Source organism: Ursus americanus, chromosome 20 (assembly GCF_024610735.1).
Source record: "Ursus americanus isolate L20-20 chromosome 20, mUrsAme1.1.p, whole genome shotgun sequence".
In the NCBI taxonomy this organism is placed as follows: domain Eukaryota; kingdom Metazoa; phylum Chordata; class Mammalia; order Carnivora; family Ursidae; genus Ursus; species Ursus americanus.
In genome coordinates, this window is record NC_142146.1 from 19,799,834 (window position 1) to 19,815,079 (window position 15,246).

Genomic DNA, 15,246 nt, shown 5'->3' on the forward strand with positions numbered 1-15,246 from the left:
GCTACTAATTATGGCTATATTACTAAATTATATGGTTCATACTTTTATTTAATATGTTATTAATGGAGAGCAGTGTTTTTTTTTTTTCCATGAAAATTTAAAGAGAGTAGAAGTTGGGGGAGCCTAGGGGACTCAGTTGGTTAAGCATCCAACTCTCGATTTCGGCTCAGGTCATGATCTCAGGGTCATGAGATGAAGGCCTGCATCGGGCTCCCCACTGGACATGGAGTCTGCTTAAGATTATCTCTCTCCCTCTTCCTCTGCCCCCCCCCAATGCCCCCCACCTGCTTGCACACATACACTCGTGCTCTCTTTCTCAAAAAAAATTTGAAAAAATAGAGAAGTTGAAAGTAAAATTTAACATGTGTGCAGTTTTCTGTATGTGTATTTCACAATAAATAGAGGTTATAACAGAAGTAACTGTAAGAAGATGGGCAAATGATGCCCAGTAACAACTAGCCACAGAATTCCTCTAAGGAAGGGAACTGTGTTTATTTGGGAAAATACCTTGGCCAGTGTTCAGAGGTAGAGCAATAAATCTCCAAGGGATCTGGGTGGAAGTAGAACTGTTTTTGCTGGAGACAAGGGGAGGTTTGGGCCATTACTCCAGAAAGGCGAGGAATGTAGGGAGGGGGCTGGGGAGAGAGAAACGACAGAAGGCTTTAAGTTTAGTGAAGTGACTCCTCTCTGTGACTCCTTCGATCCTCAGCGAAGAAGCTGAAATGTTTGGTGCTAGTAGGTCTGTTGTAGAAAGCACCTACTTTTGACTCAGATCAACACGGGGTGCAACTGAGGCAGATCTGGTGCCCAGAGGAATGGTGTCTGAGGGGGCTGGGGGATTGTAGAAATCCTTCAGAATGAGTCTTTCAGGCCAAGGTGGAAGGCTGACATCGAGGTTGGACTCTTACCAGAAGTTGCCTATTATGACAGTTTAGAGTAGTGCATCTCAAGGATTAATGATCATACGCTCACCTAGAAATCTTGTTAAAATGCTGATTCTGAATCAAGAGGTCTAGGGCAGGGGCACCTGGGTGGCACAGCGGTTAAGCGTCTGTCTTCGGCTCAGGGTGTGATACTGGCGTTGCGGGATCGAGCCCCACATCAGGCTCTTCCGCTATGAGCCTGCTTCTTCCTCTCCCACTCCCCCTGCTTGTGTTCCCTCTCTCGCTGGCTGTCTCTATCTCTGTCGAATAAATAAATAAAATCTTTAAAAAAAAAAAAAAAAGAGGTCTAGGGCAGGGTCTGAGATCCCCTATTCCTAACACAGCATCCTGGGTGATGCCCGTGGTGCTGGTCAACAGACCACACTTCGAGCCGCAAAGTGGCTCTAGAACAAATCTTCCAGGTTCAAATCCAAGTTTGCCACGTATTTCTGTGTGACTCTGAGGAAACCATTTAACTTGCCTTTGCCTGTTTTCGCAGCCATAAAATGGAGATAATACCTCATAGGATTGCTATGAAGATTAAATGAATTAATATATGTAAAATGCTTAGAACAGTGAGTGTTTGACAGATAAACGAGCTATATAATTGTTAGTTTCAGCTATTATAGGCATATTATGTTGTAAATACTTAGTCAGGTGCCTATCTTCCCCCACTCAGTTGAGCCTGGCTGGGGTAGAGACTGGAATTATTTGTCTTCTCACTCCTTACCGCCCTCCCATCACCTGCCAGCACCTGGCACAGTATTTGGCATATGGTATGTGTGTAGCACTCAATTCATATGGCAAAACATCATCTGCCTCGAGTCAAGAGAGGCAGAAAAATCATACATAAAAAAGATCGTATGTAAGTTTCATTTTCACTTCCACTTAGTTTACATGATCATTTTTTTAGAATTTACCTACACAAAGGAATTTAATGTCAGCACCGAAGACAGGGTGGTATACACATTTCCTTGGAACTGATAAACAATTGATGTGATGGAAGCATCCGTGAGTTTTCGTGTTTACTATGAATATAAATTGTTTTTTTTTAATTCTTATCAGATATGGAATGAACAAGATATGTTCTACTTTAAGCAAACCTTACACTGTAGCATTTGTGTTTACAGAATAGATAAATTGAGTAGCAAATATTTATTTAGCAAAATTCTTCTTTGCAAAACGCTTCAAGATAGCTGCTTTATGTAACTAGTTACTGAATAAACTTAGATGTGTTTTGCATCCAGCATAATCAGAGATCCAGCTGGGGCGTAAAGGGGCTCATTTGTAGAGATATTCTAGGAACAAAGTAGCTGAATACACATTTGAAAGAAATAATAGATAGTAACTTTGATCCACTGCAAGATTCTAAAATGATTTGGTAATAGACTCTCAGACTTCATTTCTAAATCCTCCTGTCTAGATAAATTTCTATAATTAGTAGCATGACTTCTGGAGTATTCTAGCAAAGGTCCTGAGGAGACTCTGCCCCTGCTTACATCAGCTATTGGTTTCTGGCAGACAGAATTACAGAATCCTGTGTATGGCAGATTTCCTATAGTTGACCTCCTTTCCACGCCAAGTGTGCTTTAGGGTCAGTGGAGCTGGTGCTACCTGGGAGCTTGTTAGAAATGCAGAGTCTCAGGAGCCCTGGGTGGTTCAGGGGGTTAAGCATTGGACTCTTGGTTTCCACTCAGGTCAGGATCTCCTGGGTCATTGTCAGGCTCCGAGCTCAGCAGGGAGTCTACTTGAGATTCTTTCGCTCTACCTCCGTCCCTCTGCCCCGCCCCCATCACCCTCCTGTGTGCTCTCTCAAATACATCAATCTTAAAGGAAGAGAGAGAGAGAGGAAGAAAGAAAGAAATACAGAATCTTAGAGCTTTCTGTAGATCTCGCAAATCAGAATCTGCACTTTTTAACAAGATCCCCAGAGGATTCTGACGCACAGTAAACTGGGAGAAGGCTAAGTCCATACATACTCTGTCCCCTTGCGTGCCACATGGCTAGCTGCCCTGTGTGATTGCTGCTGTTGCCATCCTAAGAACATCTGAAAACAACACAGAGCCTTTAAGGGCTCCCGTCTTGGCTGGGGAAGCAGTTGCCATTTTAAAGGGTAGAAATGCAGGATCTAAAAAAATATGCTTAGGAACTGTGGTTGCCTGAGGCCTGAGTTTGTTGAAACAAGTCAACTTGTGGAGGAAAACAAGTTGGTAACTTTATCTGTGGGCCTCTTGACACTCATCAAAACAAATGGCTTGATTTTATGAAAACCTTGGACACCGATAGAATAGTGTTTAAAGTTCTGGGGGGAATAGGAAGTGGAGCGAATGGGAGGTGAGTGGGCACGAATGCGGTGCTCGTGAGAAAAATGCACTGATGGCTAAATTCACCCATGATTTCCATATCTCTGCCAACCTGAAAACGACCCATTCATCAGCACACAGATAACGCCCGCATTGCAAAACGTGCGGGGATGGCAGGAAGACGAGGTGGAGCAAGCAGCTTAGATTTTTTCTGTAATACATTAGATGCAGGACTATGTAAGAACATGAGATCACACCCACATATTGCTCAGCACGGAAGATCAAACTCCTATCACAAGAAATACATGTGTTTTGGGAGAAGGTTCTAAATGAGTCAAAACCTTGATAATAACAGTAGAAGAGAAAAAGAAGAAAATGTTTCAGTCATATTTCTTTGCACCAGGACAGCTATACCCTGAAGTAATTAGCTTTCAGCTCCAAGAGCTGAGGAGAGATTCTGATGCCCCCAAGATCTGAAGACCCAAAGTGGAAAAATGCCTTCCTGAAACTCCAGGCAAAGAAAGGAGCTTTAAGAGTTGCTAAAAGACGGTATACACTCTCATTACCTCTAGGAGGGGTCAGAAGACAGAGGTGGAAGCTGGACCTGGCCCAAGGCAAATAATACAATAAACTCTTTGTTATTTGATGCATGTAGATTAGATTAACAAAAAATGACACTTAACACACTTACCTACTTTTCCCAGGAGCTTAAAAATCCTGTCTGAACCTATGGAAACTATGGTTTTAATTTGAAGAGATAAAAAGTATTCAAGCTTCTAATACTGGTTTATTTTTCTGGTTAAGTGATTAAGGAGACAGTGTGAAATTTATACTTACATTATTGTTTCTCTGGAAATCAGTATTTCACCAAAGTTTATTTTTTTTCTCCAAGTTCCTCTCTACTGTCTTGCTTGATAATATGCTTTATGAATATATGAAATATATTACGAAATATATATGAAATATGAATATGTTAGTCATACATTATGCATAATTGCAAATTCCTCATGGACTTCTGAGTTCTGTTTTATTTTTCCTGCTCTTATACTATAACCCAGTACCGTCCTCTGAAAGTGTAGGGTGAGCCACAAATGCAAGTCACATATGTAATTTTAAATTTTCTGGCAACAACATTAAAAAATTAAACAACCAGTGAGATTTACTTTAATATTATATTATACATAAAGCAATATCCAAAATATTCCAACAACTAGCCCCAAATGCTGTCATACCTCAGCTGAGAAACACTGAAAGAGTAATGGGCCTTCTCCAGGTCCGCATCTTGTGTGGTCAGTTACAGCGTGGGCTTGGGATCAAAGCCCCTTTGGTTATGAGAGAAAATGCATCTTCCCGGGGCATCAGTTTCCCTTTGGTTAGACAGGTGTGGCAGACATAGTAGATTTTAAGGATTTGAACATTCTGATCATCTTTGGCTTATCTCACATTTTGGCAAAGCTTTGCAAAAAGACCTTAGAAAACGACTTTATTTCCCCTTTCCTGGCCTTCATATGCTTACACTCTTCAAAGAGTTTTGACTTTATTCTGAAAAAAATAAAGTTTTCATAGCTTTGTTTTTATGATGTAACTTTCACACGGTGTTATCCTCAAGGTGATGAGTTTGATTCAAAGTTTATAACTGAGGAAAGGTCCCTGTTGCACAAATTCCACAATAGTGAGTTCGGCCGAACTTCTTATTCATCCAGCCCCAAAGGAAGTTGTGCTACAGGTGTGACCTCTTGGGAAGGGCACATCTTTGTTATTACTTGTGGGAACAAATTGAGTTTACCATAATTTCGGTCCTACGATCCAGCCAGTTCAGCTGAGATGTTTCTTGGGCTATGTTCAGTGATGATCGCTTTCCCTGAACCACAGAGGGGTTATACAATCCATAATTTTGCATGAATGATGGAGTGTTTCCTCCCTTCCACTTGTCTAGATTTCTGGTGATTGATCGATCTATCTGTCGCTCGATCGACCACTCTTTGGTGAGATATAACACCCATATGCTAAAGTATGTAAGACTCAATGAATTTTTTAAACAGGTGTGCACCCATGTAATCACTAATCAGGATACAGATTGCAACATCCCAGAATGTCCTCTCACACCCCCGCCCATCCGGCCCCTATCAGAACCTAACACTCATCCCAAGGGTTATGACTATTCTGACTTCCTTCACCACTGATTGATTTTTTTTTGCCCTTTTTTGAACTTCTTCAACGTGAAAGTGCATGATACATACTCTTTCATATTTGACGCTTCTTGCACAATATATCATCTGTGAGAGTCACACGCATCTCTGTGCGTGTCCGTGTTCCTTGTTGCTACTGCGGAGTAGCCATGATTGTGCAAATAGACCAGTTTGCTTATTCTCTCTCCTGCTGATAGACATTTGGGTCATTCCCCATTGGCGGCCGTCCTTCGGGGAGCATATGCATTTCCCCTGGCTGTCTATCCGGGAGCTGGGTCAGAGGGCAGGTGCGTGTTTAACTGTATGAGAGAGTGCCACACAGTTTTCCACCAAAGTGACTGTATGAACTCACGGTGTCACCAGCCATGCGAGAGTGTTCTAGCTCCTCCTCCCCCCCCCCCCACGCTTCTGATGTCGGGCTTTTTCAGTGTGGTCATTCTGGCGGGGCTGTCAGTGTCTCACCATATGGCTGTAATGCACAGCTTCACCTAACATCAGTGAGTCACAAAAATTGTTTAAGTTCATCAAGATGCATTTAAGTTCCTGTCTCAGGCTACAGTATGTGCAATAGTTATTAACCGTTTCCAGAAATCCTATTTCCCGTTCACGAGGGACATGATGCCTGATTGTACAATCATTCCAGCTTTGTTAGATGTGAAAAATGTCTCAGCCACACCCTAAGGCGATATCCCCAGGGTACGCCCGATCAGCAATGCACAGGGGACACCCAGCATTGCTGCCATAGACACCTGGCAATGAGTTTGTCCCTACGGACATAGGGCAGCCTGCCGGCTCAGTGAGTCCCCAGGGAGCCGTTATGGAGCACCTACTTTGTTCCAGGCACTGTGCTGAGCATTGAGGAAGCAACTAGGACCTAAGCACAGTCCCTTTCTGGAACACTCTAGTGAGGGAGACAGAAAGTGAGCATACAAGTGTAATGCAGTACGGTACGTGGTCTGAGAAATGTGTATGCTCAGGGGGCTCTAAGGCCCAGAGCAAAGGGGCTTGCAGAGAGCAAGGGAAGTCTTCCCAGGAAGGGTTATAACCCAAGTGAGTGTTACAGGCAGCAGAGGGAGGGCATCCAGGGCAAGGGAGCTGCGAAGCCAAGGCATGGAGGTAACCTTCGGTATGGGTTTTTCCAGGATTTCCAGGGAAAGGGGAGCATTAAGCCTGGGGAGGGAGGGCACTGGCAAGAGATACAGCCAGGATGTCTGCAGGGCCATATCGTGCAGGTATACTTCGGTGGAAATCTTTTCCGCAGAAATTCAGCCTAGAAAAGCTCGGTGTTCCCGCAAAGAAAAGGAAGCAAGAGTTCCTTTGGCTGTCGTCTCTGAGTTTTGCCTTTTCCTCACTTTTTGATGTTCAATTGGGAGATGTCAAACTTCCTTCTAACTTCTTATCTGGACACGAACATATTTTCTGTTAAACAGTACACAGCGAGTGTGTACTTCCTCATACATGGTAGTCTATGAATTATATTTTCTTAACTAGGTCTTTTATTATATGCCATCCAGACCCAAACCCCTGGCTCATAGAATAACCCTGGGAATGGCATAGCCCGCTGAGAGTCGTCTTGTGGAATGCTTAGCATGTGTCCTTTTGATTCGAGGCGAGGCAGATATTTACATTCCCAATAAAAGATCTACTCATCTAAATCAGGTCAGTCCTGATCGTGTCTGAAACTTTCTCCCTAAAGCAAAGCTAAGGCAGCCGTGGGGTATCAGAATTGCCACCACCGCTTTTAGCAAACCCTCATGTAGCTTGTACCCCTTCCATTTTCCGGGCAGTGTTCTAACTACATTCCGCATAGCTACGCACCTGGAGTTGAACAATATTAGTCCCATTTTACAAATGGGGAGCTGGGACAGCTAGAGGTTAAGTAACTTGCTCAAATCACGAATGGGATTTGAACTCACACATCCATTCTTATAAACAGTATACTGTGCTGCTGCTTCTTCATACTTGTGAAATATCCCGGAGAAACTCAGAGAAACAGAGGTCATTCAGCAAACATTTATTGAGCAACTGCCTGGTGCGTGAGTCAGCAACGCCTTTGCCCCAGGAACTCTTAACCTATTTGAGGAGACAGGAAAAAAAAACTGTTTGCAATGCAATGTTAACCCAAGGAGGAAAGTAACTGACTATCTGAGGAACTCAGGGAAGGGCTTGAAGCTGAAAGACAGGCTCAGCCTTTTGGGAAAAGGAGTGAACAGAAGAGGCAGCTGTCAGAGTTAGGACCAGGCAAAGCGTGTCCAGGAGGGGTCACGTGTGCTTGTGAGGTGTTAAGTTGTGCTGTGGCGAATGTGAATATGGGAGATAGGACAGGTGGCGGTGTGGTGGTCGGGACTGCACTGGGGGTGTTGTATGCAGGCTGAAGGGTAGGGCTTTATCTTGGACCCACAAAGAAGACATTGAGGGCTGTCAAGTCGAGGAGAGAAGTGATACACCATCCTCCCTGCTAGAATCCAAGAGAGGGTGAAAGTTAGCCATGCAGGGTACTTGTAACCTAAGAGTATCAGGTGGGCGACAATAAAATATAGTCTCAACTATAGCATGCGGAGAAGGGGGACGCGCAGGGGGAGGGGACAGAGAGGTGAGGGGAAGAGGGAAAGAAGGAGGAAGGAATGGGGAAAAGAGAGAGAGAGAATGATGTCTGCTGAAAGGAAGGGAGGGAGAGTGGGATGGAGGGAGGGAGGAAAAGGGGAGGAAAGGATGGGAGGCAAGAAAAGAAAATGTGCCAGTACCTTAAAAAAAATCTGACGGGGAAATGTTACTGGCAAAATCCCCATATGACAGGCATTTTGATGTATTTGCTCAGCCAGCTTCTGTTTTGGTGGTTCACCAGCAGTTACTTTCATGGCTTTGTAATAACTCATTGAGAATACTTCTATCTGAAGATAATTTGTCAGGCTTATGTAAGACTTCATTTAAGGGGCATTGCCTTGGCATGCAGACAGCTTCCAGACCTTACACACCAGCAGAAACATGTTATCTGAAGAGGGCAACAAAACGAGCTAAATGCATTGCTAGGCACCCTGGCAGCAAGCAAGTGCTGCTGGATGGGACATCTTCAGAATCATGCCTTTCTTTTAAAAAAGGAGGAGGACGAGGAGGCCATTGGAAATTGACCCACAAGCCTGAACCTTGACGGCTTCAAACCCATGGAAAATTCAAGTATGTGGGAATCCTAAGCCTTATCTCAAGCCAAAGAAATGATTCCCATCCTCTTTGCTCTATAGAAGCCACAGCATCCGGGGGGTGAACCATTTCTCTCTGCGATTCTGATGATGAGGCTGGGTGGAGGAGGGAGAGAGTAAAAGTTCTCATCATCCCAGGGCCCGAGAACATGGATAAGGTAGCATGTCAGGTGTTAGCTGTCCTGGCAGCCTCCTGGTGCTAGAGGAGTCTCGTTTCACTAGGGGTTTCAGTTTCCACAAGCCTTGCTCATCTTCCTGCTGTAAGACTGGCTGCTGGTAGCAGGCGGGAGGCATGGTATGGAATCCCAGATCGAGAGAACAGTCTGGCGTGGTGAGCCATTTGTCTGGCAAGTGTGTTCTGTGGCCGAGCCCGTGCAGTCATGACGCCAGCCCAGCGTCAGTCAACGCACTCATCTGAGATGCGTCTCCAGAACGTATAATTGGGATTGCTCAGCCAGGGCAGTGCAGGACTGCGGAGTTGGGTCCCCAGCAGTTCATTTGCTTAGAGAGTCTTCCTTCTACCTGACGTGGAAGTAGACTAGGAGCAGCTCGTGCAGAAGGTGTGGAGATGTCGGCAAGTTCTGGAAGCGGGCAGGACGGCAGGGTGAGTGCGTGACAGCCCCTGTGATGCTCTCCCCTTGAACGCTGGGGGAGATTTTGTTACAATTCATGTGTGGGTCAAGATCTGTCCATATGCAGGGCATGGGCTTCCAACGGCCAACTTTTCTTCAAACCCTAATGTATCACTGCTAACAGTAAGATTACACAAATGTGCTTTTCCTGTATTTCTCAGGTTTCTTGAAGTTAAAAAGCAAAGTAAAGAAAATATAACTTCTGAATTTCAGGCTTTTTTGGCGGGAAGTGGTGGGGGAAAGGAGGATCCTAAAGGGATATGGATTATAATCCTGTATTTTCTGAACTTGAAAAAAAGATGTATTATTCAGGAAGTATAATGGATGTACTATGTAAATTAGTTTCAGGCGTACAACATATTGATTCGACAATTCTATAAACTTGAAAAGTTTTGAGGAGACTTGTAAGAGGAAAATAAATTATCATCTTATTCTTAAGTAAACTATTGAATGGATATAGGAATAGAACATTGTAATCAGTTCCCAGTGCTAAACTTTGAGGGGCATTGAGCCCCCCCAAGTGCCATGCTTGAGAGGACAACCACAGTGCGTTCCATAGAGGCTGAGGCTTGGATATGTGCCACATTGCACAAGAAAGGTGGGAAGAACTGAGAGCGTCCAGTTGCAGAAGGAAAGGCTGCAGAAGGGACTGCAGCTTATTTTCAAGTAGAAGGCCTGAAATACAGAGTAAGGAGACTAGTTGTTCTGTATTTCCCCAGGAGGAAGGGTTTCATCCTTTGGGAAGGGGGGATAACAGAGCCCTCTGGCAATCTGATTTTTTTAAAAAACAAACAAAGTTAGACTTACTCCCCAGGAAATGCATTTATATAAATGCAAAATTGGCGCACACCATCAGGGATTTCATGGAACCTTATGAAGTTCATGTAAGCAACTCCTGCTTGGGATGGTTAAGACTGACGGTGAATGGGAATTTGGGGACTTGGCTTGATCTAAGGAAGAATTCTCAAGTAGTTTGGCAAGTGCTACAGTGGAACTGGGGTTTTCAAAAGGGGATTCTCTCCCCCATAACTGGAGCCTAAATGAATGGTTAGGTGAGCTTTGGACTCCCCGAGACCTGGATCTGGAGGCAGAAGCTGCTGTTTCTAGATGTGTATCCTCAGACTTACTAGTCAATGCTGCTAAATGTACCTTCAATCCACTGGGAATTGGAGGCAAAAATTCATCACGGGGTGTTGGGATAATTCAACTACAAAAGGTATGTAAAATGCCTATCCCGGTACTAGAAGAAGATGGTGAACCAAAATTAACTTTTATAAGTCATTCTCAAAGATCATGTGTTGAAAGGAAGAGCAAGAAAAAGCCTGATTCCTGCCTCTGCATAAGTTCTTCATAATTATGTTCCTTTTTTACTGCTAAGAATATTATAGACAGCATTCTAGCTTTGTGTGGGAGGTTACAATAAAGTGTAACTCCAAATAGGCAACAGATTTATAGTTAAAAAAAACTTTTAAAATGAATTGAAAGGTGATATAATGGTATCTTGAAGTTTTATTTTTTTTTAAAAGAGCCTTCTAACCAAAGTGTGAATGAGCATTGCAGAAAATGAGACGTTCTTGAAATAATTCAACATAGTTTCAATGAGAAGAAACTTATCCTGAATTTCTATTTAACAGAAGAGGAAATGAGGTTGCATTTTAAGGTAATACTTAATAATGGGAAAGAAAAGTAACTATATACCAAGTGAAAAGTGTTAATGCTAAATAATCATAGAGTATATAATAGAAGTTAAATGCCTGTCTTTAAGATTCTAGAAAGGAACATAATTTTCAAAGGCTTTTGGTAATGGCCTTTTTAAAATGTCCAATTGGGGCATGAATCGGAGGATATGAACATTTAGTCCCGTGGGTGGCAGGATATTCTTAGCAGCTGACGGCTCCAGGGAGCAGCTCCAGAGCCTTGGCTACAGTGTGAACCACACTGAATTCACCAACCAGCACATTTGTGTGCCCCACCTACAGGCCGCACTGGATGTGAAGGGGAGATCCCTCACCTTCAAAAGCCAGCTTAGGGAGCTCAGCATTCCTCCTAAAACGATGAGTGGTGCAGGCAATGATTTCCCAAGTTGTTGAGAGGAAAGAGAGAGGGTTTTGAAGTCGATGACAGCCTGCAAGGAGGAGGTGAGAACCGTGCTGGGCCATGAAGATGCGTAGGCACTTGTCTTCCCATCTCAGTATGGCAGCACCATTCTTGTAGGTGTTCTGTCCAAAAACCTAAAAATCATACTTGCTTCCTCTTTCCCTCACCCCAAAATCCAAATTCTCAGCAACTCCTACATCTTCTACCTCCAAAACTTATCTTAAATCTGCACACTCCCCCCACCTCCGTGGCCATTGTCCTGGCCACCATCAGGCCACTGAAACACCTCACTGGTCTATTAGCTGGTCCCTCCTTCTCCTTTTGGTTCATCATCAAATCCATTTTCCATAAAGTAGCCAGAATGAGAAAGTCACTACCATGACTTAAAGTCTTTAAAATATACCCCTTGGATTAAAAATACAGTCTTCACTCCTCACCGTGGCCTCCCAGGCCCTGAGGGATGTGGCCAACCTTACCACTCTCACCCCCATTTTTCAGCGTGGTCCAGCCACACTGCCTTCCTATGATGCTTTGATCCAGTTGGATGTACAGTAGATTAAAAAATAATGTGAAAATTACTGAAAGTTATCTAAGGAGATCAGTTCTCAAAATTAGCAGGAGAGCTCGGTTTTATAATGATTCTGCCACACAAATGTGGACATATACGTCGAAAATGTCAGCAGCATGATTTGATTTCAAGGACTCCCGTGGAAGGCTTCCTCTGTATTTCAAAATTTATTTCCTCCACCAGCTTCATTCAGTTCTTTTCAGGATAATAGATTTTATTAAATTCCCACCAAGAAGTACAGCCAGTATTTACTGTGTGCCAAGTACTGTGCTGAGTACAGGAGCTACAACAAAATTTTTAGAAGACATGCAGACCCTCTCTTCGTAGTGCTTTCAACCTACTGAGGGATGCAATTACAACAGAAGATCGTCACAAATGAGAAGTTTTATGAGATGCCAGGAGAACACAAGGGTGGAGCACCTAACTCTAACTTGGGAGGTCAAAGAAAGCTTCCCAGGGGAAGTGCCATTTTAGCTGAGACCTGAAATAGTGGGGCAGAGGGCAGGGGCAAGCATTCAAGTATTCTTGGCGGGAGAAACAGCACATGCAAAGGGATGGTATTGAAGGAGAACATGGCATTTCAATGAAAGTTCAGAATTGCTGCAACACAATGGGAAAGTGGGTAGAGGGGAGAGAAGAGGAACGAGATATGAAAAGTAAGCAGTTGTCTGGGTATATAGAGATTTCTAAATCATCATAAGGTCTTTGGAACTACTAGTAACAGATGAAAGGTTTTAAGCAGTGGGATGACAAGATCTAATATATGTTTTGGAGAGCTCACTCTGGAGAGAGTGTTAGAGGGGCAAGTCCAGAGGTTGATGGCCAATTGAGAAGCTCTTCTATAATCCAGAAGAGATGTTGATATAAGCCAGCATAGAGGTAGAAATGATTGAGAGAAATCCAAAAAAGAGATGTAGTAAGGATAATCCACAAGACTTTTGGAGATGGACTGGATAATACAGAGGTGAGTGAGAAAAGAGAAAAAATAGTGATTCTTATGTTTCCACCACGGGAAACCCAGGGAACCGTTTGCTAAGATGGGGACTCAAGTGCAAAAAGAGGCTCCCGAAGATGGGGAGAAGTCACACCTGATAGTGAGATACTTTTTTTTTTTTTTTTTTTAATCTGAGAGCAGGTTTTCTTCATGGTATGGGCTCTGGGAATACTGAAAATAGACAGTTGGAAGTGTCTATGACAAATGGAAAGGAGAGACCAGAAGGTACCTAAGGCAATCATTAACTCCTCTTTAATTTTGTTTAAGCCCTGGACAAGATGCCAAGCAAGTTCTTCTGTCAATAAACAATATTAAAGAGGATATTGGCTCTACTAAGTAATGGCAGGGTCCTTCCAACTGCGTGATTCTGTGGTAACTGGTATTTACATTTTCCACAGTCAAGGTGTGTCCAGGATCTTATCTGCTTTGGACAAGGCAACTGCAGCCCCTTGGGGAATAAAAGTGTTTCCTCATCCCAACTGGCTTCACATCCCTCTTTAGCCATACACAGGTCCTCATTTACATTTTGGATGAGTAAATGTCTGGACTGTATGATGTTTTATGAGCTTAATGGACATGTGAAGGTGGGAGAAAGAGACAGACACAGAGAAAGATGACAGTAGATATCTGCTTGAGACACCACTCAATTAATTTAATTTCTGTGACATCATCCCACTTTAGCTGAAGTCTTCTGAAATGAGTAGCTCTTGTTTTATGTGTTGTTTAAACTCTTATTAAACAATGTGCTTCCATGAGACAGAGAGTTCCTTTAGAACAAGTTTTCTCAACCTTGGCGCTACGGACATTTTGAGCTGGATAAAGCTTTGTTGTGGGGACTTGTCCTATGCCCTGTAGATTTAGTGGCATCTCTGGCCTCCACCCACAAATTACCAGTAAGAGAACCCCCTGTACACACACACACACACACACACACACACACACACAATTGTGACAGTCAAACATGTCTCCAGATACTGCCAAATATCCACTGGGGGGACAAAATTGCCCCCAGCTGGGAATCATTGCTTCAGAGCAGTGGTTCTCAAAATATGGTTCTCAGACCAGGAGCATCGGTGTCTCCTGAAAACTTGTTAGAAATGGAACCTGTGAAGCACAACCCACACCTACTGAGAAAGAAATTCTAGGTGTAGGGCTCAGCAATCTGTGTTTAAGAAGCCTGCCAGAAGATTCAGATATACACTGAAGTTTGGGAAGCACACCACCGGAACACATGAGTGGTAACTAAAGTTTCACAAGATATAGTTATTTATGTAAAAAAAAAAAAAATAGATTTGGATGGCTCAGTTGGTTGGGTGTCCAACTCTTGGTTCAGCTCAGGTCGTGATCTCAGGGCTATGAGATCGAGTCCATGCTCAGCTCAGAATCTGCTTGGGATTCTCTCCCCCTCCCACCCCTTCTGCCCTTCTCCACACTCAAGCATGCTTTCGTGCTCTCTCTATATATATAAAAGAAAGCAAGCAAGCAAGAAAGAAAGAGAAAATCTTTAAAAATTTTTTGAATACAGGAAGGTCTTTTCCCTTTTCCTTTCTCTTTAGAGAAACAGAATGAGAGTACATCATTTTATATCTGAAAGGCAAAGATTATTGATAGATAAATTTCTCTCACGGAACTTCTTATAGATACACAACAATTTTTAAATCACATGAAAAGTTTGTTACAGCAAACAGAATTCTCCCCCCTTAGTTCACAAAGATCAAACAGTCATAGAGTGATTCGGTGTCCAATTGACAAAGAGAGATTAAAAATAAGCACATGGAGGGGGCCCCTGGGTGACTCAGTTGATTAAGCGTCTGCCTTCAGCTCACGTCATGATCTGGGGGTCCTGGGATAGAGCCCCCGCCTCATGCTCCCTGCTCAGCAAGGGGTCACTTCTCCCTCTCCTTCTCCCCACCCCGTTCATGCTCTCTCTCTCTCTCTCTCTCTCAAATAAATAAATAAATAATCTTTAAAAATAAATAAATCAATAAATAAGTACATGGAAAACCTTTCTGCAAGCAGAACAGTAATGTCAATATAGAGCTTCCATTCAGGCTAGCAGCCCCGCTTGTCTGCCCCAGCACTCACAGGCATTTGGAAAGATAGGGCAGATGTCTGTGTACAGGAAGACTTTCCTTTGTTTTCTTCCTTAGCTTCTCCCCCTTTTTTTTTTACTTGTTTGTTCACTCACCCCTTTTCCACCAAAAACAGCACTAAATAAAAGAGTGGGGTTTTCTGGTTTATTTAAGCAGTAGCTTTGTGGTGCATCCTACAAATTATAAAAGTTCAGATGGAAAGTTCCATTGTTCAAGTGTATCTTCAAATTCTGTGAGTCGCTAACCAGTT

The 15,246-nt window shown here is 43.3% G+C and overlaps 1 protein-coding gene across 17 annotated transcripts in view; it reads left to right on the top strand.

Moving 5' to 3' along the window:
- THRB (thyroid hormone receptor beta) overlaps positions 1 to 15,246 on the top strand; it is a 379,102-nt gene that overhangs the window by 169,613 nt on the left and 194,243 nt on the right. Inside the window, exon 1 of one of the 17 annotated variants that reach the window (XM_087870164.1) lies at positions 8,079 to 9,216. The exons of the other annotated variants lie outside the window; for them this stretch is intronic. The gene's annotated coding sequence lies outside the window, so the exon portion shown is untranslated. Of the gene's footprint in view, positions 1 to 8,078; positions 9,217 to 15,246 lie in introns of those variants that run through there. 17 annotated transcript variants of the gene reach the window in all.